Here is a 24475-nt window from a genome sequence, read left to right on the forward strand (position 1 = left end):
AAAAGTATTTCTATGCTTAAATGATCTCCTCTTAGCGGGACTGAAGAGTTGAAATCTGCCCTGAAATTTGTTCTGTGCACATGAACAGCTGTCTCTCTCATATATATGTCTCTATGTGTTTTCATTCATCATTGGAGATTTCTGACATAATATTGTCCATAGTGCCTTTAGCAGCCTAGATGGAGCAGAATCAAAGTGGCTTATGAACAGAAGGCATAGATGTCCCCTTACCTGAACCTGCCCATCAGTAAAATCGCTGGCATGGTTCTGGGTATTGTACTCAGCTCAAGAGAACATCATAGATTTCCACTATTTCCTGGAAGCGGATACCAACAATGCTGGTACTTCATCAACAATGTCACAGGCCTGTCTGAGAAACATTTTTTAACTGGGGATATATTATTTAACATATCTAAGACCTGCATTGCTTTTTTTTTTAACCAAACTTAACCCAATATGGCTAAAAGGTCCCTCTGAGAATATAGAACCAAATCATGGAGAGGCAAACGCATATTATATCACTCAATAATCATCTAACAGCTTGTCTTAGATCAAGACAAATTTTTTTCTCTGAAAAAAATGTTTAACTCTGATAACAAATAGTTAATGAAAACCCAAAGGTGGAGCCCAGAACATAATCATCCTGCATCATCCAAATGATATGTAAAATGGTGCTGGGGAATCCAGAGAGTTAGGTTCCCGCAATTGGCAAATGCAAGTTTGCTTTGCCATCATAACTATAATTCATTTCATTCACCCGAAGTATTTACTGAAGCATTGTCTTACACACTGGGAATAGAGCTGCAAAAACGAATAGCAAAAATGTTTCTGTCTTCATAAAAGTTATATTCCAGTGGGAAGATAGCAACAGTAAATAAAACAGGCCAATAAAGAGTAGATCACTTTGCAATCATAGCTATGGAAAAACAGAAAGCAAAATATAAAGATAAAGATTGTGAGGGGAAGAGGGTACAGAGCACTTGCCAATTCCTATGGGGTAGTCAGGCCAGAAACTACTGATTAAATGACACATGGCCAGAAAGCTGAAGAAACTGAGAAATGAAGCCAGACATTATCTGTAGGGGGAGAATTACTGGCAGAGAAAACAGCACATCCCAAGGTGAGAATCTCCTTGGCATGGCCAAGAAACATCAAGGAGAATAGTGTGGGCAAAATCAGAATGAAAGGGGGTGGGGTGATGGAGGTGAGAGGAGTGAGATTGCAGGTGAGTCAGCTCATTTGAACCCCAGGGCCACAGCACACATTTGGCTTTTACTCTGAGTGAGGTGGGGGCAGGGGGCCCATCACAGAAGTCAGAGTAAAGGAAAGATGTGGCCCTGCCTGTGTTTTGAAAGGACAACTGTGCCTACTGTGTTGAGAATAGACTATGAGTGAGGCTTCAGATATTGGGGAGGGCAGAGTCATGGAGACCAGTAAAGAGGTCATGGCGATAATCTAAGTGAAAGATGATGATTTGAGGCAGGCAATTAATGAGGAAATGGTAAGAGTTAGCCAGATTCTGTATATATTTTGATAATAAGAATTGTTGTAGGTTGCATGTGAGTTGTAAGAAAAGAGCCAAGGACGGTTCTATCTTAAGGATGAAATGGCCATTTGCCACAACAGAGAACACTAGGAGAGGAACATCTTTGGGGAAGGGGAAGTTGCGATCTTTCACTTGAGGCTGGTCAAGTATGAGGTGCCTATTAAACATCAGAATATATGTGTTAGGTAGCTAGGAGGAAAGAAGCATTTAAACTTGGAGGTAGAGTTCATGGCCAGAGATGTAACTGCACATTAGCAAGAGTATAGCATTTTAAGCCCTGAGTCCAGTCACCAAGGCCATGGTGTAGGAATAGAAGTGCACCAAAGAGAAAAGAAGGCACTTACCAAGCTGAGGACAATGCCCCAATGTACATATGATCTCAGGACTAACTGTGCAGTCATGGTCTCTGCATTTCAAAACCATGCCTGCTATCTCCAGTGTGGGCATCCTGTACAGATGGTCTTCTGATGTAGAAACTGCTGATGCCAACGGCTCCTGGCTGGTTCCACAGAGATGCTTAGGTACCTACCCTGTGCAGTGCTCTGCTTCTTCCAAAGCATCCCTCCATCAAAACACAAAGTGTATTTTCTGTAAGACTTTTGGACAATGATAACATAATGAACACAGGCCGAGTTCCATTTTTACCACAGTTGAGCTCTTTTACATCTTGATCTTTGCATTAGCTTATTGTGCAGTAATTAGCTTGTAGGCAAAAGTGACCACCCACAGGAAGTCGAGCACAAAGGCCCAAATCATAAGATAAGGAGGAAGGCATAGATGAGTTCATAGAGACTAGTCTAGAAAAAACAAAATCCTGCCTCTACATTCCTTCAGCAATGTGCTGTGGCAGGCTGGATTTCTTTAGACTCTGGAAACATTAATTCAATAAATTACTTCTATTCATTATTGTAATTATGAATTCATGGCAGTAATTTCAAAGTCATTTTTTTCCCACCTTCTGCTCCCCTGACATATAGTGCTATTGACTGTAAATGTCAAATTAAATTTCTAGGCATATTTTCCTTGTGTTGGGATCAACACATAACTTGAAGTACTCCTTTGATAGGACATTGAAAGTTGTTCCTCACCCTTGTGACATTTTGGCAGTTTTCCCCCCTGAATATTTCAGACAGATATTGGCAGCTTTCACTTCCTGGGTGTTTACAGGGAAATATATTCTTGTTTTGTAAACCTGAACTTCCAAACTAAGAAAAAGAGATGTAAGATCTTAAACCATACGCATATCGACTTTGAATAAACCCAATATAAGAAAATCCAAATTTAAAAAAGCTTATTAAGGTTCCTTGTGTTAATTATTTATTGATTTATTTACAAAAGTGTTCTTAGTTTTTCAATTTTCAAAAATTTAGTATAGGATTCTGGCAGTCATTTAAAAGTGCTTTACTTATAGTTTTTCAAGGATTCAGATTTTGCATATAGAAAAATCTTTTCAATGATTCATAGACTTTAAGAAATTTAGAAAATTGGTTTGCTTAAAATATTACTTTCGTATTTAAATCACTTATTAATTTATTCACTTACTTATTTATTCAATTATTCAATTATTTACTCATAAATTGGTATAGCCATTATGGAAAATAGTACATAGGTTTCTCAAAAATAAAAAATAAAACTACCATACGATTCAACAATCTCATTTCTGGGTGTATGTTTAAAGGAAGTAAAATCATTGGTTTGAAGAAATATGTGTACTCCAGTATTCATGGCATTGTTATTCACAATAGCCAAAACTTGGGAACAACCGAAGTATCCTCAACATATGAATAAATAAATAAAGAAAAGGACTATCATTCAGCCTTACAAAAAGGAAATCCTGCCATTTGAGACAACGTGGTTGGGCCTGAGGACATTATATTAAGTGAAATAAGCCAGACAAAGACAAAAATACTGCATGATCTCACTTATACATAGAATTTTTAAAAGCTGACTTCAGAATAACAAAGAATAGAATAGTGACAGTGGCTGAGGTGTCGGGGAAAAGGAGAAAAAACGAGAGAACCGTGGTTGTCAGGAGTTGGGGGAGCGAAGTGATTGTTTGACGGGTACAAAGTTCAGTTCGGTCGGCTGAAAAGAGTCTGGAGGGGGCCAGTGGTGATGGCTGCAATAACAACATGAATGAACTTAACACCACTGAACTGCATGCCTAAAAGTGACCATGGTACTTTTGTGTTATGTGTATTTTACTACAAAAAATAATAAACCCATTTAGTAACCATTATTGAACATCTGCTGTACACTGGACATGGAGTCAGTCAGGCCTGGGAGTTCGTTCAGTCCGGGGCGAATCCCTGCCCCCACAGCAGTGGCAGGACCCGGGAGGGACTATGGGAAACAGCACCGTCTAGGGCGGGTCCTCACCTTGCCTGCTGAATGCCATCTCGTTTAAGCCCTCCATCCACTTCCTCCATGAAACCCGCAAGTAAGCCTTTTTCACTCAGATGTTTGAGTAAAATTTCTTTGGAGAAAGATATTTTTTGGACAAATATTTTTTGTCCAAGGTTGGCATGGGCCAGACACAAACTTTGCTGCAGACTTTGAGCTGTATCTCCAAATATATTCTGCTCCTTAACGGTGACAGGTACTATTTTATTTTCAGTTGCAGGTGCTTGGCATGGTGTCTGGCCCTCACCCTCATCCCATAGGTAATTAATGAATGCTTCACTGACAGAAAGAGTAATGGATTATTGAATATTTCCCTGAGAAGTATCAGGGCATATTCCCAGTTATAGCTGGTGCTGCCATAAGATAGGATTGTGAAGCAGGACACAAGCTCACACTGACACCACACTGGCCTTCCATGGCCAATGCCAGGCGTTGGGGGAAATGCTCACTGTCAGCTAGACACAGGCAGAGAAGCACAACAAATACAAAGGCCAATCCGAGAAAGATTCCGGCAGCTACTGGCTGCCAGAGAATAACAACTTGTAGTTCTTAAAGAAAAGAAAAAGAAAACATCCCCTTTATTGTTATTTGACTCCTCATCTTCTCTTCCCATCCATCGCAATCTTCTCCCATCTTTTATTTTATAGAATTTTTTTTGGTTTGCTCCTCTAATGACTCAGTTGGGTGGGGATATAGTTGAGTTGATGCTTATCAGAAATCAACATGGAGGAAAAATAAATTGATTTGAATGAAAAGCCTGGCTCTAGTCCTCATCAAAAAACAAAATACCAAAATTATGTTTAGCATGCTTTTTCACTGAAATAGAACATTGCCATTTTTAAAGACTTCAAATAATTTTAAATTGAATTTTTACAGCAGTCTCTTAAGGTAGAAAGAGGCAAAATAGTGTAACAAAAAAGGAAATGAATCTGGATTGAAAAGAGGCTGAGGTTATGTCCTGGCTGACCACACACCGGTTGGCTCAGGTCCCACTCATCTGAACATTTTAAACCCTTGTTTTTGCATCTATAAAATGGGGGTTAAGATGATCTTTTTCTTCTAAAGCAAGAATTGAGTAAGAAATCTCTAAAATTCATATAAATGCCCTGGCCAGTGTGGCTCAGTGGATTAAGTTCTAGTCTGCGAAGCAAAGCATTGCCAATTTGATTCCCAGTCAGGTCACATGTCTGGGTTGTGGTCCAGGTCCCCAGTAGGGGGCGCATGAGAGGCAACCACACACTGATGTTTCTCTCCCTCTCTTTCTCCCTATCTTTCCCTCTAAAAATAAATAAATTCACATAAATGCTTACCATACATTCATTCAAAAAACTATTTTTGGATCATATATTGTGTTCCAAACACTATTCTTGGCCCTGAGATACAGCAGTGAATAATAAAGTCAAATTCTTTGTACTCGTGTTTTGCTTCATATTTGTGCATGTGTGTGCATAGAAAAAGGTATTAGGTATAGGATGTCAGATGTGTAAGTACCACAGAGAAAATAAAGGAAGAAATGCAGAGAGAGAAAGTGCTAGGGGGGGAGAGGACCTGTGATTACAAATAGAATGAAAAGACAGGGGCTCTCAGAGAAAAAACAGCTGCGACAAAAGCCTGCCAAGAAAAGGAGCAGGAAAAACAAACTCCTTGTGGGGCAAATGTGTTTGGAGAAAGGGCAGGGAGGGAGAGTGGCACAGGAAATATGTGGAAGAATAGCAACGTGGGATCTGACTTTGCAGGCCTTATGGCGCCGATGATCAGGCCTCCAGCTTTACCTCCAACATGGCAGGTATGGAATTAGAGGAAGTACATGGATGAACATATAGATTAATTCACTTTTCTTCATTTTGCTGTTCAAGGAATTGAGTCTCGGGGAAGACAAGAAATTTCCAATGAGCACATATTTGATTTAACCCATGATTGAAACCCAAACTTCTAAGTTCTTATTGAAGAGGAAATGAACATGGTGGCATCCATCATTGTGAATTCAGTTCAGGCAGGAGGCAGGGAAACGATGTTCTTGCCAGCAAGACCTTTCAGGATGGATAAGGCAACATTATGTGGGAGCCTGTCTAGGAGAATTATACTCTGGCTGTGATGAGAGCAGCCAAAAATGTTGGCTCTGCTCTCGCTCAGTGCAATCACACTATTGCATACCTCTCAGACCGGCAATCTAGTCACTAATGGTATCCTTCTTCCCTAATCAATTCCATGTTATAGAAATGGCAAGCTATTTCTTGTTTCTTAAGGCCCAGTTTCAAATAGTGGTAACTATAGTTTCTAACACACTGCGAAGAAGACATTTCTAAAGTGACTATCAGAAATACATATTCATTTTGCTTTTGAGAATATAAAAGCAATACCTTCTACTTGTGGGGAACATCATTTTTGTAGCTGTGATTTTTTTTCATAAAAGAGCAATATTTGTGACAAGAACCCAGTGAAACCAACATCCTTCTTGATGGAAAATGTCCACACTAATTTAAAGCTGTAAAATAAAAATTTTTAAATTCACCTTTCTGTGATTTGGCATTTGCGACGTCCACGTAATTTAACTCATGTTGAGCTATAGGAAAGGCCTCAATGGGCAGTGCCGCACAGTGAAATACCAGGTTCATGCTCTGAAATTGTTACCATTACCTTTCAAAGGTGCTTATTTCTGGAGTGCAGTTAGGCGGCCTGTCATCATTCTTTCTTTGAAATGTCACCCTTGTTCTGTCAATGGCTCCTGTCTGTGGTGTCGGACTAGTTTTGCAAATGTCTGACAGAAAATTGTCAGAAAAAAGCTATAAATTGAGACACCTTTTGTCTCTAAGTGGAAAAGACGGTGTTTGGGGGACAACACAGATCGGCTCAGCAAATGCTAGGTGAGTTCACCAGCTCTTTTGAAAGACGTAAAGGTAACGCCAGAGGGATGAGCAATTCCCCAGTTTCACTGCCCTCGTATAATCCTCTCCACACTACCTCCATCGGGCAGCTCTCGACAAGCTCTGTAGAACTTCTGCGACTCTGGCAGCTGGACAAGTCAAGCGTTCAGGACTTCCCGATACTGTAATTTCTGTGCAAATATTCAGACAAAATAAGAAAGAGAACCCAATGAATGAGACAGTTTGCCACCACCAACTGACTTCACTCTTTCACACAGAATTTACATTATAACCCCCGATGAGAAGGATCTGAGTTGGCAAATCCAACAGTTAATGTGGAAGAAGCCAAAAGCCTTTCTGTATGTGCTGTGCCTGTCTTCGGTTTGTCTCTTCCTGGGCCTCCAAGCAGCACGGTAGGTAGGCGTCAGGGCTCCCCAGGCTTCGGTGGTGGGTGGGGTGGGGGGTCCACACAGTAAGAAGGGCAGCCGTGGGAGCACGGGAACTGTAGCACCGACCTTGCTGTGTTGGCTGCAGACACCTGCAGTCTCCCTGCTGAGTGGCTGCACATTCCACACAGAGCAGAGTGGACGAACCTGACTCACGTCTTCCAAAATGTTCTTTTCACAGTCCTAAGACAATGATACTGAAGGAGAAGGAGAAGAAGTTTCTGGTTTCTGGCTCTGAATGTAAGGAGCAAGTCATCCCTCTGTCCTAAAAAATAAAAGCTGAACAGACTGAACAAAAAAAATTATCAACTCTTGTTGGATTCACAAGAGGGAGAGACACGGGGCAGACTACCGTCCTTGTGACTGGAGAGACAGACGCGTGGATGCAGGGAGCTGTGTCGTACTGGAACAGAAGTGCCTTCCCCAAAGGGAAACGCTGCAGGCTCCTGTGTCGGGGGAGGAAACTAAACTGTAATTGATGACTTGCTGGAGGCTCATTGTGCAAAACTCTGAGAACCAAAAAATGCCGAGGAGACCCAGTTGTGCACAGGGGATCCCCACTATATTGTAAGATTTCTCTTTAGGAGCCCTACAAGATTCCCACAGTAAGTATAAGAGAAATACATGAGAAAAGTAAATATAAATAATAGTCAATATAAAAGTCCCCTCTAGCTTCCCTGCAGGGGAGGAGGAAGGAAAGCATTTTGAAATATGCCAGAGTACTCTGTTCTTCCCAACAAGGCCTTCCCTCAAGGGAAAGGAGCTAACCAGAGCCAAACTTACTGGGGTCTTATCTAAGCCTAACTGACCGGGGACAGGGAAACACCCAGAGGCAGCCTGTTCTAGCCCTTTTGTCCCACATGAAGGGTAAAAAAACCAACTGAGAAACACTTGGTTGAAGTTCACAGTTCAAAGGCATCACTAGAAGACCAAGGCCTGATCCTAGGGTGAGACGCGACTCCCCCTCCCTGCCGCGTCACACCACATGACCATAGGTCCATTTACGGCCATTCCTTTCCCATCGTATATCACGCCCAGCAATCAACAGTAGTTACGAGGCATACCAAAAGGCAAACCATCACAATTTAAAGACAGAAGAAGCATGAGACCTAGTTCTGGCAGAATTGTTGAAATGATTAGGAATTTAGAACAATTATGATCACTATGCTAAAGTTCTAATGGGTAAAGTAGACAGCATAAAAGAACAGAAGGGGAATGTAGGCAGAGAGCTGGGAATTCTACAAAAGGGTACTAAAAAGAAATGGTATAGGTATAAAACACTGTAAAAGAAGCAAAGAAAGCCTTTGGTGGGCTTATCATGAAAATGAAGATGACTGAGAAACAATCTATTGGCAAGAGGATATATCAATAAAATTTTCAAAAGCCAAAAAGCAAAGTAAAAAAAAAACACAAATGATAAAAACAAAACATAATATCCAAGGACTATGAGATAACTACAAAAGGCATAATATATGAATAACGGGATTACCAAAAGGAGAAGAAAAAAAGAGGAAAAGGAAGAAAATATTTGAAACAATATTGACTGAGAGTTTCTCCCAAATTAATGTCAGAGGCAAAACTATGGATCAAAGATGCTCAGAGAACACCAAACAATATAAATGTCAAAAAAAAAACCCAAGCAGAGTAAATGTCAAAACTACTATACTTAAGCATATCATTTCAAGATTATAGAAAATCAAAGATTAAAAAAATTCTGAATGAAGCCAGAGGAGGAGGACAAAAACCCCTTACCTCTAGAGGAACAAATAAAAAATTACATTCAACTACTCCTCAGAAATCAGAAATGGAAACAAGAAGAGAGTGGAATAAAATATTTAGACTGTCAAGAGGAAAAAAACACCAAATTACAATTCTATATCTTGTGAAATTATCCTTTGAAAATGAAGCAGAAATACTTGCCTAGAAAAGCAAAATTTGAGGGAATATGTTGCCAGTAGACCTGACTTGCATGCAATGTTAAAAAAGTTCTTTAAAGAGAAAGAAAATAATGTAGGTCAGAAACTCAAATTTACGCAAAGGAAAGAAGAACAATAAAGAAGGAATAAATAAAGGTAAAATAAAACTTTTGTTTTTCTTTTTCTTAATTGATCTAGCATATAAATTTGTTCAAAACAATAATAGCAACAATGTATACATCTTATATCTATTATCATTTATGCCTCTATATGTTTATATGTAAGTGAAATGAAGGATGGTAATGATATAATGGTCAGGAGGATAAATATAAATTATTTTATTATAACATATTCACACTATCCATAAAGTGGTACAGCATTATTGAAAGTGGACTTATTTTAGTTCCAAGTGTATAATGCAAACTCTAGGGCAGCCATTTAAAAACGTAAAAGTGTCATGTATTTAAAGAAAGAACAGAAAATGGAGCCATACAAAATGCTTAATTAAACCACAGAAGGCAAAAAAAAAGTGGGAGACAAAGAAGGAACAAAGAACAAAGACAATAGAAAACAGTAATGCACACTGTACACGCTGAACCCGCTGTATCATATCAGTCGGAATGTCAATGGTCTGAGTGCACCAGCTGAGACAGAAATTGTCGTGGTGGATTAAAGTCATACCCCATCCAGCCAGTACAAGGACCACCACTCCGAGAGCGAGAAAGCCCACAACCTGCAGGAGGCTCAGGGAGAAGTAGGTGGTGAGGGGCTACAAGTCGCTGGCCACAGGCCTCTAGAAGGAGCTGTAGTTTCTGACCAGCCCCTTGTGGAGCTTCCTCCGGCACTCGCCATGCCATAACAGCAGCAGGAGCAGCAGCCCAGCACCGGCCAGACGCCTCCCCGTGAGCAAGTGGCCTGTCGGGTCCCAGTAAGTTCGGAGAGGCCACTGTGGGAAAGAGGAAGCAGTGAAGGACACGAGGGAAGAGCAGCCATCTAAGCAGGAGGACGATGTCCAAACCAAAAGAGAGGCAGGATAGAATGATTTTCCTCCCCCATCATGCTGGACGATAGAGGAAAGCTAGGAATGAACACCAGAAGACACTTTGTATTTAAATTACTGTTTTTTTAAGCTACACAATTTACTCTGTACTTTAAATTCTGACATTATAAATCATTTTTGTCATATTTTTCAAGTGCCAAATTAAAAGAGCCTACTCGGGCATGACTAAGAAGACTCTGAAAAGTTTTCATTCTCAACTGACGTAGCTGTCAAGATTTCAGAAAACACAGACCATGTTAACCTGCCCCGTGACAGCCCTGCTGGAGCACGGGCATTCCCTCGGTGTGACCACAAGGCAGACCCAGTCCCTGTGCGGGTACAGATCGGTCTTACTCAGATAGGTAGCCAAGCCAATTCAGCCTCCAGGGCACCCCACCCGGACCCGCCCAGCCCCTGCTTATTTTCTCAGCTGGTCCTGCCTACCGTCATGGTCTCCAAGCGTGGGAACGCCAAGAATGCAGTACTGAGATATCTGATCCCTTTCTGCTCCACAAAGACAGGATTTTAGTCACCTCATCCGTGGGTTGTTCCCTGGTCAACTGATTTGAAATTGATCCTGCCCACAGTCTATATGCCCTTCCTTTGTTTTACAGCTTCTTTGCACTTCTTACCTTCTGCTATATTATAGACTAATTTGTTGGTGTTTTGCCCCTTCTTCCCTGCCCATTGGAATGTAAGTTCAATGAGAGGAGAAACTGTTTCATCCCACTCCTGAAATACTTAGTAGAGGCTCAATAAAGTTTTGTTGAATAAATAAATTAATGAATATATGCCTGAAAATTATAAAAGCACATCTTGGGAAACATACTCTAATTCTAAATCTGCGAACTCAACCATTGTTCCCCTGCTGGAATATCTGTTAAGTGGTGAGGCCATGAGTATATCTTCTACATAAGCCATACACTGAAAGACAATTGCTGTCAAAAATTATTTTGGTTTGGTATTTTGATCCTTGTTCTGTTTGGAGGAAAATTTTTTTCCTAAATTTCAAATAGCTCCTTTAAGAATTCTTTTTTTAAATATTTTTTATTTATTTATCTTTAGAGGGGAAGGGAAGGAGATAGGGAGAGAAATATCAATGTATGGTTGCCTCTCATGCATCCCCTGCTGGGAACTGGCCTGCAACCCAGGCATGTGCCCTGACTGGGAATCGAACTGCGATACTCTGGTTCACAGGCCTGCACTCAATCCACTGAGCTACACCAGCCAGGGCTAAGAATTCTTATATACGTATCTGGTAGTCCCAAGTCATGGCTTTCAAATGCGCCAAAACAGGAGGTCGAGAATTTTACCAGGAGCCCCTTTTCCTGGAATCGCTGATTTTGCTTCTGACAGAAGCTCATTTGGCTGACCCCAAGGGCACTGCACAGCTGAGCTTAAATTTCCGTCGCAAGGAAGAGCTGGCGTTTCTTCTAACTGCCGTACACCCTTTAGCCACTTCTATTTTAGTTTTATGCATTTTAATTGGTACTCTCTTTTTGTTTGTTTGTTTGTTTTATTCACTCATTTCTCGGCTTACTTTCTTATTTATTTTTTACAGGAGCCCAAAAATGGTTCACTAGAGGAAAAAATTAAAAGCCAACAAATAATTTCAACCCAAATGAGCCTTCTTACAAAAAAGATTGGGCTGGCTTGGTAGACCCAAGATACCCTAGTCACTATCAGGGGCTCTAGATTTTATCAATATGCCTAGCTAGCTGAGTCAAGAGAAACTATTGTTATATCTCTTTTTATTTTTTCCAAGAAATGGAATCTAGAAAGGATGCATACTCTTTGTGCAATGTTCTCCTTTCCTGAGTGTGGCAGAATGTCTCTCCACTATATATTAGAATACTGATATTCATTTATTCACTTAACACATATTCATTTAACAAGCATTTGCAATGTGTTCAACATTGTCTTAGAAATTGGAGTTGCAAAGAGAAATATGACCCTGCTCAGGAAGAGCCCAGAATGTTATAAGGACTATTATTCTGCAGCTTGTATTAATGTTATTGTATTATATGAAAAGTAGTTGATGTTAAAATGTCATAGTTCCAGAGTCAGGAGTGAAATGGGATTACAGTCAGAGAGGAGGTGATATTTGGGCCGTTATTTTATCAAGTAGGATTTAAGCAATAATGAAAGTCTGCCTTCTGTCTGTCGGGGGTAGTGGAATCACTGTGGACAACAAAAGAGGGGAAGAAAAGTGGTCCTGGGGATGACATTACAGGCCAAAGAAGAGCAAGTGAAAAGATAAATATTTGGAGCAAGGCCTGAAATTCCATCACCTCTCTAGAGCATGAGATAGAAGAGAAAGACTTGCCTGGGACTGAATGCAATGTTTCTATTTCTCAGCATCAGCCAGACTATTTGAATTCAAGACTGTGGTGTGATTTTCCTGAAAATCAAAAGTAACTTTTGGCCCTCACCTTTCTTTACCCAGCTCTTCTGAGACCTCGGAAAAAAACTCAGGAGCCACATGCAGATGTGGCGTTTCCAGTTGAGCATAAACAGCAGTGTTACCGCTACCGAGGAACAGGACTCACATGAGAATCTAACCATTAAACAGAAATTGCTCTGCTGCATGTGGCTGAGGATGAGTCGTTCTCTTTGTACCTTCTATTCTCACCACTAAACGCATAATGGGAGAAAGACAGGCATAGTAGTTTCTCTTTCTATGTCGCCAATGCTTCAATACATAAGTAGAACAAAGCAGACAAGTCAATTTAAATTTATAGTGTCCCTTTCTTCTTGTCCAAGAAAAGTGATTGTTTTGAGAAACTGACATCAACTCTGATATCCACAAAAAAAGAGATTGTTTGTCCATTGTGTATGACTCCAAATGTAATCCTCGGGGTTAGTCCGGGAAGCTAAGTCAAACACTACCAGGGACCTTTAAATCTGGAACAGAGTCAGAAATGACTACAACACAAACATATTAAAGGGAGGCAATTACATGCAAACAAACACTATTGCCATTTTCTCCTAAGGAAATATAATTAGATTGCCAAGTAGATTGCTTTGGGATTATTTGGATTAAGTGTTGCATTCTTGAAAGCTTAGTGGCTTCCTGGCATTTCATTTCCTTGGAAACCACAAGTTTCCACTGTTAGAGGTTAAGCAGATTCTCTCATATGCTTTGGGAATTTTTTTTTTTTTTTTTTTTTTGCCGTGCTTTTGTTTCTAAGACTGGGAATCACAGCATTTGAAAATAGGACATCGACAAAAACAAGGATTAAGGTCAAAGAGTTCTGGCTGATCTGGAAACCCTGGGCCAGCAGCATCATTATTGCAACCTCAAAATATACTCACTGAGCCCCACAGATAAAGGAACATGAATGGTCATTCTTGCTCCTCAGGTGACTTTGAGACTTTAATAAGCTGTACAACCACATGGAACAGCTCCTACAATAGTTAACTCATTTCTTTTGATCTCATTTTTGCCTGCTTTCCAGCCCATGAGACCTTGAGAAGTAACCTTTATTTACTATGTTGTTAGCTTCAGACTGAGTTGAAAGTCACCTCCCAAGAGGAAACACTCCCGAGATTTCACCTGTGTCTGATTGATAAAGTTTCCATCTACAGAAGAAACTCGGGCATCTAAATAAAGAACCACGCTGCATATACAATAGGAGAAAAAAAGGAGAAGGCCAGGGAGATGTCAGAGACAAAGATTCATTGAGGGCAAAAAGAATGAGGGGCCACTGACTTCCCGTTTAAACCAGCCAGACTCACCAACATGCTAGAGCCTCAATTACAGCATGAACTTGATGGAGTCAAGTCTCACCTGTGAAAGACATGAGCCTACAAGGGTGCACACATCCTGACTTAACTGGGTGCAGACATCCTGACTTAACTGCTCTGATGTTCTCCTGCTCGAAATGTCCTTTTAAAATTCTGAGTCTTCCCTGGACTGATTTTCACTGCTGGTACACTCTGAGTCTCTCTTCTTAACAAGTCTGGTCCTTAGCAAAACTATGACATTGGGAGACTCAGCTTGCATTCCATTTTCACTTCTCTCCTAAGTTGGTCACCAGGTACAAGTATCCATCTCTCTCTCTCTCTCTCTTTTTTTAAGGGCTCAGGTAAATCTGTCCAACTCAGACTGAGCTGACTGAGGTTTGCACTGGCTTGTAGTCCTGAAGCTCCAACACCAATTCCTCTTCCACGTTCCATTTCTTCAGGTCTGTGTTCACTAAGTGAACTTAATTGTTTTAGTGGAATCATATTCATCTCATTTAATGTGAACGTGTAAAACCTAGTGATTTACTGGCCATTTTATTAGATGCTTTTTGGAAACTTACCTTAATCCCAACATGGAGTTTTCAGAATTGCGTCAAGACAATCAGTATAATAGGGGAGATATTTGGAGTGAGAGGCCTTGTTTGGTTTTGTAACTCTGTCCATTGTACCAGACAAAAGAACAGCCTGAAGTAGGCTTCACACCAGGGTCGGCAAGCTTTTGCTGTAAACAACAGTGAATGTGTTCGGCCTTGCAGGCCGTCGGGTCGCTGTAGCCACCTTGCTCTGCCATTGAAGTGGGACAGTGCCCTAGACAGCACATCGTGAGTAGAAGTGGCTGTGTTCCAAGAAAACATTTTTTACAAAAACAGGCCAGGTCAAAATTTGTCCCCGAATATATAGTTTGTTGACCTCTGATTTATACTAATCAAAGGAAGACACCAATTACCCATCGGCCCCAGGTGACATTCAAGATCCAGACTGTGGGAGAAAATTTTAAAATAATTCTTTTAGAAAGAAAAAAACCTTTTGTGTATGTATGTATGTATGGGTATATGTATGCATACATAAAAATAAATATGTATATGTATGCATATATCGCTACATACTCATACACATTTGGGGAAATATATATACACATGGAACTTACAAAAAACTTTGTAAGACTCTTTAAATTATAATCTTTTCATCTATGGTGGATTTATGCTTTCAGTTTAGATAAGTAAAAAATGTGTTTCCCAGAATCCCTGTCTTTGTACATGTCCAGTGACATTTTCGAGGAGATTTGGAAGAGAGCAGGCTGGAAACAGCCACCATGTCTTACACTCTCAGGTGGATGCCAGGACCAGGTGCTGTTGGGGCCACACATGTGGCTGTGGATCCACTGATCTGTGCGTGTGAAGCAGCAGCTGTGCCCTCAGCTCCTCTAGATCTGGCCACACCTGCTCCTTCCATTTTCCAAATCCTGGCCAGGTTCCTGTGCAACTCTGTGGAGGAGAACACCAGCTTCTTCTACAGCCCTTCCATCCCTTCCTTCCGCCTCAGGGAAGCTAGGGGTCTGGAGGCGGTGAGAGGCAGCTATAGGTTCCAGTTTGTCCTCATGGGTGGCAGCTCACCTCGGGATTCTGTTCATCCTTCTCCCCACTTTCACCATCTCTCCCCCTGGACTGCCAGCCTTGCTGACTTTGGGCCCAGGTACAGATGTAATTACCTCCCACAGGCTCTTTCACCTCCCGGAACTGCGTGAGGTCAAACTCTTATAATCACCCTTTGTTCTGTATGGGTCCTAGTGATGCTCTTTTCTGATTAAACTGATGTATTATCCCAACCAAAGAAGTGTCTCATTCAGAGAAAGGACATTCAAGGATTATGAATGTCAATGAAAAGGACTATGTTTTAAAATATTATAACTCTAGTGCTGTTCATTTCTCCTATGTGAAGGTCACACTATTTCGTTCAACCCTGAGATTCTGCAATGCCAGGTTCTATAATGACGTTGACCTGTTCACATGGCATGGAGTCTGGTATGATTTTCTTCTCCTCTGGGACCAATGCTACCATTAGTGAGGTGGCTGGTGGAAAGCCAGTGGAGCAGTCTCCTGCCCCCAAACTAGGCAAAGCCATCTGGGCCTTCGAGGAATTGAACCACATCATTGACCTCAATTAGCACCAGTCTTTAACCAACTGCAGAAATTCAGGCTGTAATTAATCCCATTGTCTTCTCTTTGATTATTCCCAATTGCAATACTCTATCCATACTTACCTTCTGAAACCCAGAAGTTCATGCCCTTGAGCAAGCTACATCGAAAGGCATGGTATCCCAGTATTATCATTACTGTGACTTGAAGGATTGGAGGAAATCATATTTCTAGCTGTCTTGTCTTAACTCATGCTACACTAGACAAGTGAAGTCTCATACCTGTTTAGTTCATGACAAGTTGTGTCCATTACCTCTGATCTCAGCACTCCTTCACCTGCACTGTGCTTCTTGGCTCCTTAGAAAAGGAAAGCTTACTTTCAGTTACATTTTGCTCAGGTTCAATGAGTTAATTTTCCTCAGTTACAATTTTCAGCATGCAATACATTTGTTTCATTCATCTGAGTCACTGGACCAGTTGCATTGTGTTTTATACTTTCTGCTGTCCTAATTTGGACTTTAATAAAATTGAGAAGACAGAGGGAACTGTCTCATTGTAAGTAACACTCCTTTCAACTACCTAATTGCTTTTGTTGGTTTTAGCAGTTTGTCTCCTAAACACAGGGCATTGACTTAGATGATTTTCAGCAAGTATCCATCAATAATATATTCAGCAGATATGTTATTTGATGGATCAGGTTCTTTGTATTTGCTTCTACTATCCTATAAACAAGCTCAGATAAAAACTAAATCTTAATGGATAAAGGTCACGAGAGAAAGATTGTTTGTTGTTTCTAAAGTTTCTTTTTCCATTTTAGCTCGTGTAATGCTATATGTCTCTATTAAAACCAGTGGTGCTTTTAGTTGGAAACCTTTATGAGGCCCATTTATAGATGCAGACAGATGGGTGCCAGTCTGCAGAGAGTGTGGAATGATGTGGTCGATGTGTCAACTAGAGGGATTTTAGAGATGGGTTTTTGATAGTGTGGTAGGCTAAAAACGACCCCAAAGATATCAGGTCCTCATTCGGTCCTAATTCCTGGAAACTGTAAATGTGACCTTGTCTGAAAAAGAGTCTTTGCAGACATAAGGAGTAACTTTGTAATTAAGTCAAAGATGTTGAAATTGGAAAATCACCTGAATTAATTGTGTGGACCCTAATGTAATTACAAGTGCTGTATACTTATAAGAGAGAGGCAGAAGAAGATTAGACAAGAGAGAGAACAGAATTTGGCAAGATCACGGGATACAAAATCAACATGCAATAATCACATCTACATACTAACAACTCACATGTAGAAACCAAAATTAAAGTCAAAATATCATCTATAGTCATGCCAAACAATAAAATTTCTGAGGTATATATGGAAAAAAATAGGTACAGGATATGTATGCTAGCAAGTATAAAATACTTATAAAAAAATAAAAAACAGAGCCCTGGCTGGCGTAGCTCTGTGGATTGAGCACGGGCCTGCGAACCACATGACCGCGGTTCGATTCCCAGTCAGGGCACATGCCTGGGTTGCAGGCCAGTTCCTAGCAGGGGACTCAAGAGAGGCAACCATACATTGATATTTCTCTCTTTCTCTACTTCCCTTCTCCTCTAAAGATAAATAAATAAAATCTTTTGAAATAAATAAATTTAAAAAATAAAAAAGATTTTTTAAATGTACAGAAACATTTCATGAACATATCATGAAATGCTTTGGAAGACTCAATATATGAAATTCACCCAAATTAACTTATAGGTTTAATTTAATTCATATCAAAATACTAGCAACATTTTTTGTAGACAAGCTTATTCTAAACTTTCTGTAGAAAAAAAGGCAATTCAAAGACTGGGAGGAAATATTTGTAAACCACCTTTCTGACAAAGGATCCTTATCTAGAACAACCAGTCCCATCAGAAAATGGACAGAAGTGTAAAGAGACATTTCACCTAAAAGGACATGCAGAGGACAGATAGGCACATGAAAAGACACTTAACATTATGAACCACGTAAATAAATGAAAATTAAAGTAATAGTAAGTGTCAATATAAATTCATGAAAATTAAAACCACAATGAGACATATTACTACACACTTCTAAAAATGACTAAAATAAATAATGCTGATAATACCAAATTCTGACAAGAAGACAGAAAAATTGAGTCACTCATACATCACTGGTGTAAAAGCAAAATGGTACAGATGTCCTGAAAAAGAGGTTTGCTGTTTCTTAAAATAGTAAATGTGCAACCACCCTATGTCCCAACAGTTACACTCCTGGACATTTCCTCCGGAAAAAAATGAAAACACGTTCACACAAAGGCCTGGCCAGGCGGAATCAGCAAGAGCAATCCTGCCACAATTAGTGGCCTGTGTTAGGAAGCCTCTTTGCCCTACAGAGCAAATAATTCTTTGGTCGCATTTTCTTTAAGCAAATGACCAGAAACAAATGCCTATGTGTACAGAGACTAGTTGAAAATGGACAACTACTGTACAATGGTTAAAATACTAAAATAGTTTTGTGTATTTTAATAAGGTATACTGAAAATATACTGAGAAGAAAGGTTAAAAATCATCTGTGTATCATGCTGTGTATATGTTAAATCATACGACATAGATACATTATATTTGTGTGTATGGATTACACAAATGTTCTATAGGTCTACATACATGTACATGCATTTTGTATGTATAAATACATATTTTTAAATAGTTCAGGAAGAAGTTATACATTTTAAGTGAATTCCTCTATTTTTATAGCAGCTTATGTTGAATTTTCTTTTACTTCTAATTGCACATATTCTAATGACATGCTCTGTAAGAATGAGTACTTTGATCTAAATGAGGACATACATTCCTCTCTATTTCTCTGTATCCAGAGATATGTAGAGAAATAGCATATTTGTTTGCAGTCGAATAGCACAATCAATCCAAGGAGCAGAAATACATGATTCCACCTTAATTTACCCCATTAAATGGACTCTAATTCATCTTCTTTCCAAACTATAATAAATAAGATGTTGTTTTACGTATTTTAATATCTCTTTCTGAAACCTAGGAAACTCTAAGAAAGGCCTATCTTTAAATTATACTGGATGTGTTTTCATTACAGAGTTCTGCATCCTTTATATCAATATGTGGCCAGCAGAGAATCAGAATTTGTAAAAGGGAGAAACTTTCTCTACTCTACCATGCTCTATTTTATACCAGAGAGGTAAAATTACTCACTCAGATCATAAACTAGTAAAAGGAAGGTCTAGACTCCTAAGTTCAGGTTTAATATACTTTCCATCATACCATATGGCCCAATAGCTAATAAAAATGTGCTGAAGTATCTTCAAAAGATTAGTGTGGATTCCAAGTCCCTAAAAGGTTGATGCATTTCAACCACCGGCAAATGGCCCAGACAACAATATGTGTGAGGAGGCTACAGTCTGACCCATTAGAACAAAAGCTGGGACTTATACAAACCAACAGCCAACATCCATGCAGACATTGTTTAATGGACGAGAACAAGTAGCCCTTGTTTGCATTAAAGAGCCTTCTGTGCTGGCTGCAGAGGATGCTCATAAATGTAATTTCCTCTTGGGCTGTCCAGGCCTCCTGACTAATTGTTTCCCAGTCCCTTGATTGTCTTGAATAAGTAATCTAGACTGGCTTAAAATATCAGGTGACTGAAATGAGCAATACTATAAAATGCATATTTTTCAGAATAGTCTTGTAAACCTGGGTAGTACATCATTTCCACAAAAAGAAAGATAAAACATCACAGACATGTGTCAGACTCAGAAATAAACTCTTGCTACCAGCATGAGAAAAGCATAACAAATTCTAAAGTTAATACCCCAAATAACCAGATGTCGTATTTCCCAGAGGCTGTGGTTTCATTGTGAGTAAAGCTCGCTGGGATCTTCTTTCAGATCCTGTGCTTCGCGTCCATTCTCACTATAGCATGCACATTTCCTGGGGATAGAATAACTGGGTTGGAATTCTGCTTCCACAACGGTGACCTTGGACAGGTTACCTAACCTCATCTGTACAGTGTAGTTAATACTAGTTTCCACCTCTGGTTATTTTATTTCTGATCAGGCACTCAAGCCAGCCTGTCTACAGTAAACGGGTGCTCAAGAAATGAATGTCAACCAGGTGTCAGGCACTCTGTTCTGCTGGCATCAGGTGGAGGGGAGTAAACATGGTCTCGGAAAAGAATGGAAGAGAATAAAAAGGCTCGGGAAGTGAGATAGAAGAGATACAGGCCGAACTCTTCAGAGGTTGAGAGTAAAGTTATGTTCAATTGAAGAGAATTATACATTTCTTCATGATGACGGGATGATTTGAGACAAGACCTATAAGATGGGTAAAATTTTGACAGTAGGAAGGTGAGTAGATAGAGAACATTTTTTGAGCACATTGCAATGTCCAGTTTGGTTTAAATAAATAGAAGAGGAATAGTAAGAGATGATACAAAATTGAGGCTAGGACTGAATCAAATTACCATTGTGAGGAATTTTGACTTAATTCCGTAAGCGATAAGCAGTGAGTTGGTGTTCTGAGCAAGGTAGTCATGTGATTACAACTTGGCTTTAGGAAAATTAATGTAACCAATATTCACGCACATGTGAATTGGAAAGGAGGAACTGGAAGTAGCAGTCAGGGTACCTCAGGTAATAATATTGTCGTAGAGATCTCCTGAAGAGAGAGAGCGAAATGCCTGCCCTTGTGAAGCACACATTTCAGTGCAGCAGATATGTAAAATATAAACAAACAAAGAAATCAGTAAGAGCATGTCAGGTCATAATAAATAAACCAAGGTAAAAGAATGAAGTGTGACGAGGGTTGATGTTACATGTAGTGATGGCCAAGAATGAATACTGTGAAGACGTGAACTTTGAACAAAGACCAGCCAAAGTGAAGGTCTTTGAGGCAGAAAACAATTTGCATTTTTAGAAAAAGGGCAAAGCAGCCAGAGTGGCTAGAATAAATTGAGCAGCATGGAAAGATATAGAAAATGAAGTGTGAGAGAAAAAAAAACAGTGAATTCTGGTATGGCTTCCAAGCCACAGTAAGGAATTTAGATTTTATCCTGCAAAACTGATGAGGGTGTTTGGATTTCCTCCACACCCCAGAATTATTTGATCTTGTTTTCTCTCTCAGTTTCCAAGTCATTGAGACCAAGGTAGATACTAACACAATACTCTCGGTTTATGTCTGACTCTCCAGTGAATAATTTGGACTTATTTTTGATGCCCTAGCATGTCACCCATTACTCACAGGGGGGTGTTATTCTCTAAAGAGAGTTAACGTTCACATTATCAGTCATCTCAGAAAAATGCCCTTGGGTACAGACCTTGGAGGCCAGCTTTCAGCGGGTGAGGAAGTATCTGTATTTCTCTGCCCACTACCTTGGGCCTGGATTTCAAGGAGTCTAGGCTAGTGGTGCCCAAATGCCAGTTACAACAGAACCACGTTGAATATTTTACAAAGCACAGATTCCCAGGTTCCACGCCTGATCTACCAGGTCAGAAGGAATGGAAGAAGAGGAAGGATGGGTGGGGAGGGGGGAAACAACTATTTTAAGCTTATTCTTAGCAATCAAGCATTTGGGAATCACTCCCTGGTTGATATGAAGAGTACTACTGTTCCCACCTTCTCCCCCAAACTCCGTCCTCACTGTCACGCCTGCGGGAAAAGACTTTAATAGTCACGTGGAGGAGCCCAATGAAGCTTATGATGACTAAGCAAGTTTAGTCAGTTACTACTTTTGATATCAGTTTCCATTTTATCTATCTTTGGATAATTTTTTTTCTGTGTCTATGAGTTTTGGCTTTTTTTTTTCCTTGATCCCTTCATCTTTTTCACTCAGCCTCCAACCCCCGGCCCTCTGCCAGCTGTCAGTCCTTTCTCTGTACCTATGAGTCTGTTTCTATTTTGTTAGTTTATTTTGTTCATTAGATTCCACATATAGGTGAAATAATATGGTATTTGTCTTTTTCTGATTGGCATATGTAACAGCATAATGTTCTCCAGGTCCAACCATGCTGTTATAAAAGGTAAGATTTTCTCTTTTTTTACAGCCTAATATTATTCCATTGTGTAAAAGTACCAAAGCTGTTTTTATCCACCAATGGACTTGGGCTACCTCCAAATCTTGGCTATTGTAAATGGCACTACAATAAACATAGGGGTGCATATGGTCCAATTATTATTTCAGGTTTTTTCAGATATATTACCACAAGTGGAATCTCTGGGTCATAAGGCAGTTCCATTTTTAAACTTTAAAGGTAACCCCATCATGTTTTCCACAGTGGCTGCACCAATCTGCATTCCAACCAACAACGGACGAGGACGCCCTTTTCTCCACATGCTCACCAGTACTTGTTGTTTGTTGATTTATTGCTGATGATAGCCATTTTGACAGTTGTGATATCTCATTGTAGAATAGTCTTATTTTTAAAGCTACAGTCACCTTTCTGCTGCTCCATGAAGAAATCAGGAAAGAATTTTGAACTCATTTGAGCTCACTGTGGTATCCATAGCTGTTAGTAAGCAACCTAGGAGAAATAAAATTAATAGAAAGAGAAAAGGAGTCAAAACTCTGATGTTCAGCTTGCCAACCATGTAGAAATCTTTTCTCTACTTCCAGTCTTGAGAATTCATGACTTGAGTTTATGCAGGAGGCCTCAAATTTATCTATGAGGAGAGCCCAAATAATCAGAATATATAAGAAACCCAGCACCAGAAAAGTCACAGCTACTTTAGCTATTCATTGCTCTGACCAACACCAGTGTTTTACAAAGTAGTGGCCAAATGCTCTTCTGACTCCTGAATGGACTGTTGAATCATCTCTCTACTTAGGGGTATTTTTCTTGAGTTATGTTATGTTATGTTATGTTATGTTATGTTATGTTATGTTATGTTATGTTATGTTATGTTATGATAATGTATAGTATAGTATAGTATAATAGAGTAGAGTATAAATTCCCACATAGAGTAATGTTTCTCTTACCCAAACAGTTAGGAACTGATTGCTACACCAAAAATATTTGCAGAAGTGGTTGGTTGGTGAGTAGAAGAGGAAGTTGAAGGGATTGTCACATCAGAGACACTGAGACTCTAGTTGCTGAGGCTGCCACATCCCTCATTCTGTTCCATCTCTCATACCTCTTTCCTGGCCTTCAGTAAGGTCCTCCATCAGTCAAGTCTCCATGAGGGCTCTCAAATGTAAACCTGACCTTCCAGGCTCCAACCACTAACAACATCACCCATCCAGTTGAATATGCTATGCACATAGAGAGATGCCCATGTAAAATATGCATGCAAATGTAGTTGAAGAGACCATAAATGTGATATAGAATATCATTGCGGGAAAGAATCACCAGTGCACACACAGAAGATGTGATGAAAAAGATGAAACTTGGGACTTAAAAATAGCCCCAAAACAAGTGTTGATAGGTGGAAGTGGGCTGATTTCAAACACAGATTGTAGGCAAACTGGTTTTACGGAGCTAAATCTCACCTTGCTGCTGAGCACGGATTTGAGGAAGTGGTACTATATCGAAGGAAATCAACTAGGAGCATTTCACAAGGCAGCTGGTGGGAGCCCACGTGATGGTGCCAAGAAGGCAAAGTGGGGGTGAATACATGACAAGAAAGTTTATTTTTTATTGAAATTAGTAACTGCCTTGCCTTGATCAATGAGTCATAGTCAAGGAATGTTTTAGTTGCAAATGGTCTTCAACATTTGTCCGATTCCATCTATCATTTTAAGGATAAAGAAACTGAGGCCCATATTTTAGTATAGGTGCTACTGAAAAGAACACAAAAATTGAGGTCCATGTTAAGACATCATTTTAACTAAAATGTACTGTACTTTCTCCTTTTTAAAAAATATACTGTACTTTTACTTTCTCTTAGAAGAAATCTTGGGGAACTAGATAATTTTATAATAAAATATAACTGAAAATTAAAGAAGAAAATGTGAGTAAAACAGTAAGTTAAAAAGAAACTTAAAATGATGTTACATAATTACTTTCAGGAAAGGTGCTGATTCCAGATGGTTTTATGGGTTAATTATATTGAGTCCTTTGAGAAAATATATGAACTATTTTAGAACATAGACAGATTGAAGTTCCAAGTTATTTAATAAAGGTAGTATAACATCAATAAAAATATCTGACAATGGGCTTTCAAAAAATTAGAATCCAATCTTACTCATGTATGGAGATCAAGTTATCCTTAATAAATATTATGAAATTCAGCCTAGAAATTTATTGAATAATATATCAAAACCAAGTAAGATTTATTTCAGTAATATAAAAATGGTTCAACAAAATCTATTAATTTAATTCAAAACAGTATTAGATCAGACTTATGAAAACATAACATCAAACA

This window comes from Sturnira hondurensis, unplaced genomic scaffold, assembly GCF_014824575.4.
Source record: "Sturnira hondurensis isolate 20B ecotype Veracruz unplaced genomic scaffold, ASM1482457v3 Scaffold0008640, whole genome shotgun sequence".
Taxonomy (NCBI): Eukaryota; Metazoa; Chordata; class Mammalia; order Chiroptera; family Phyllostomidae; genus Sturnira; species Sturnira hondurensis.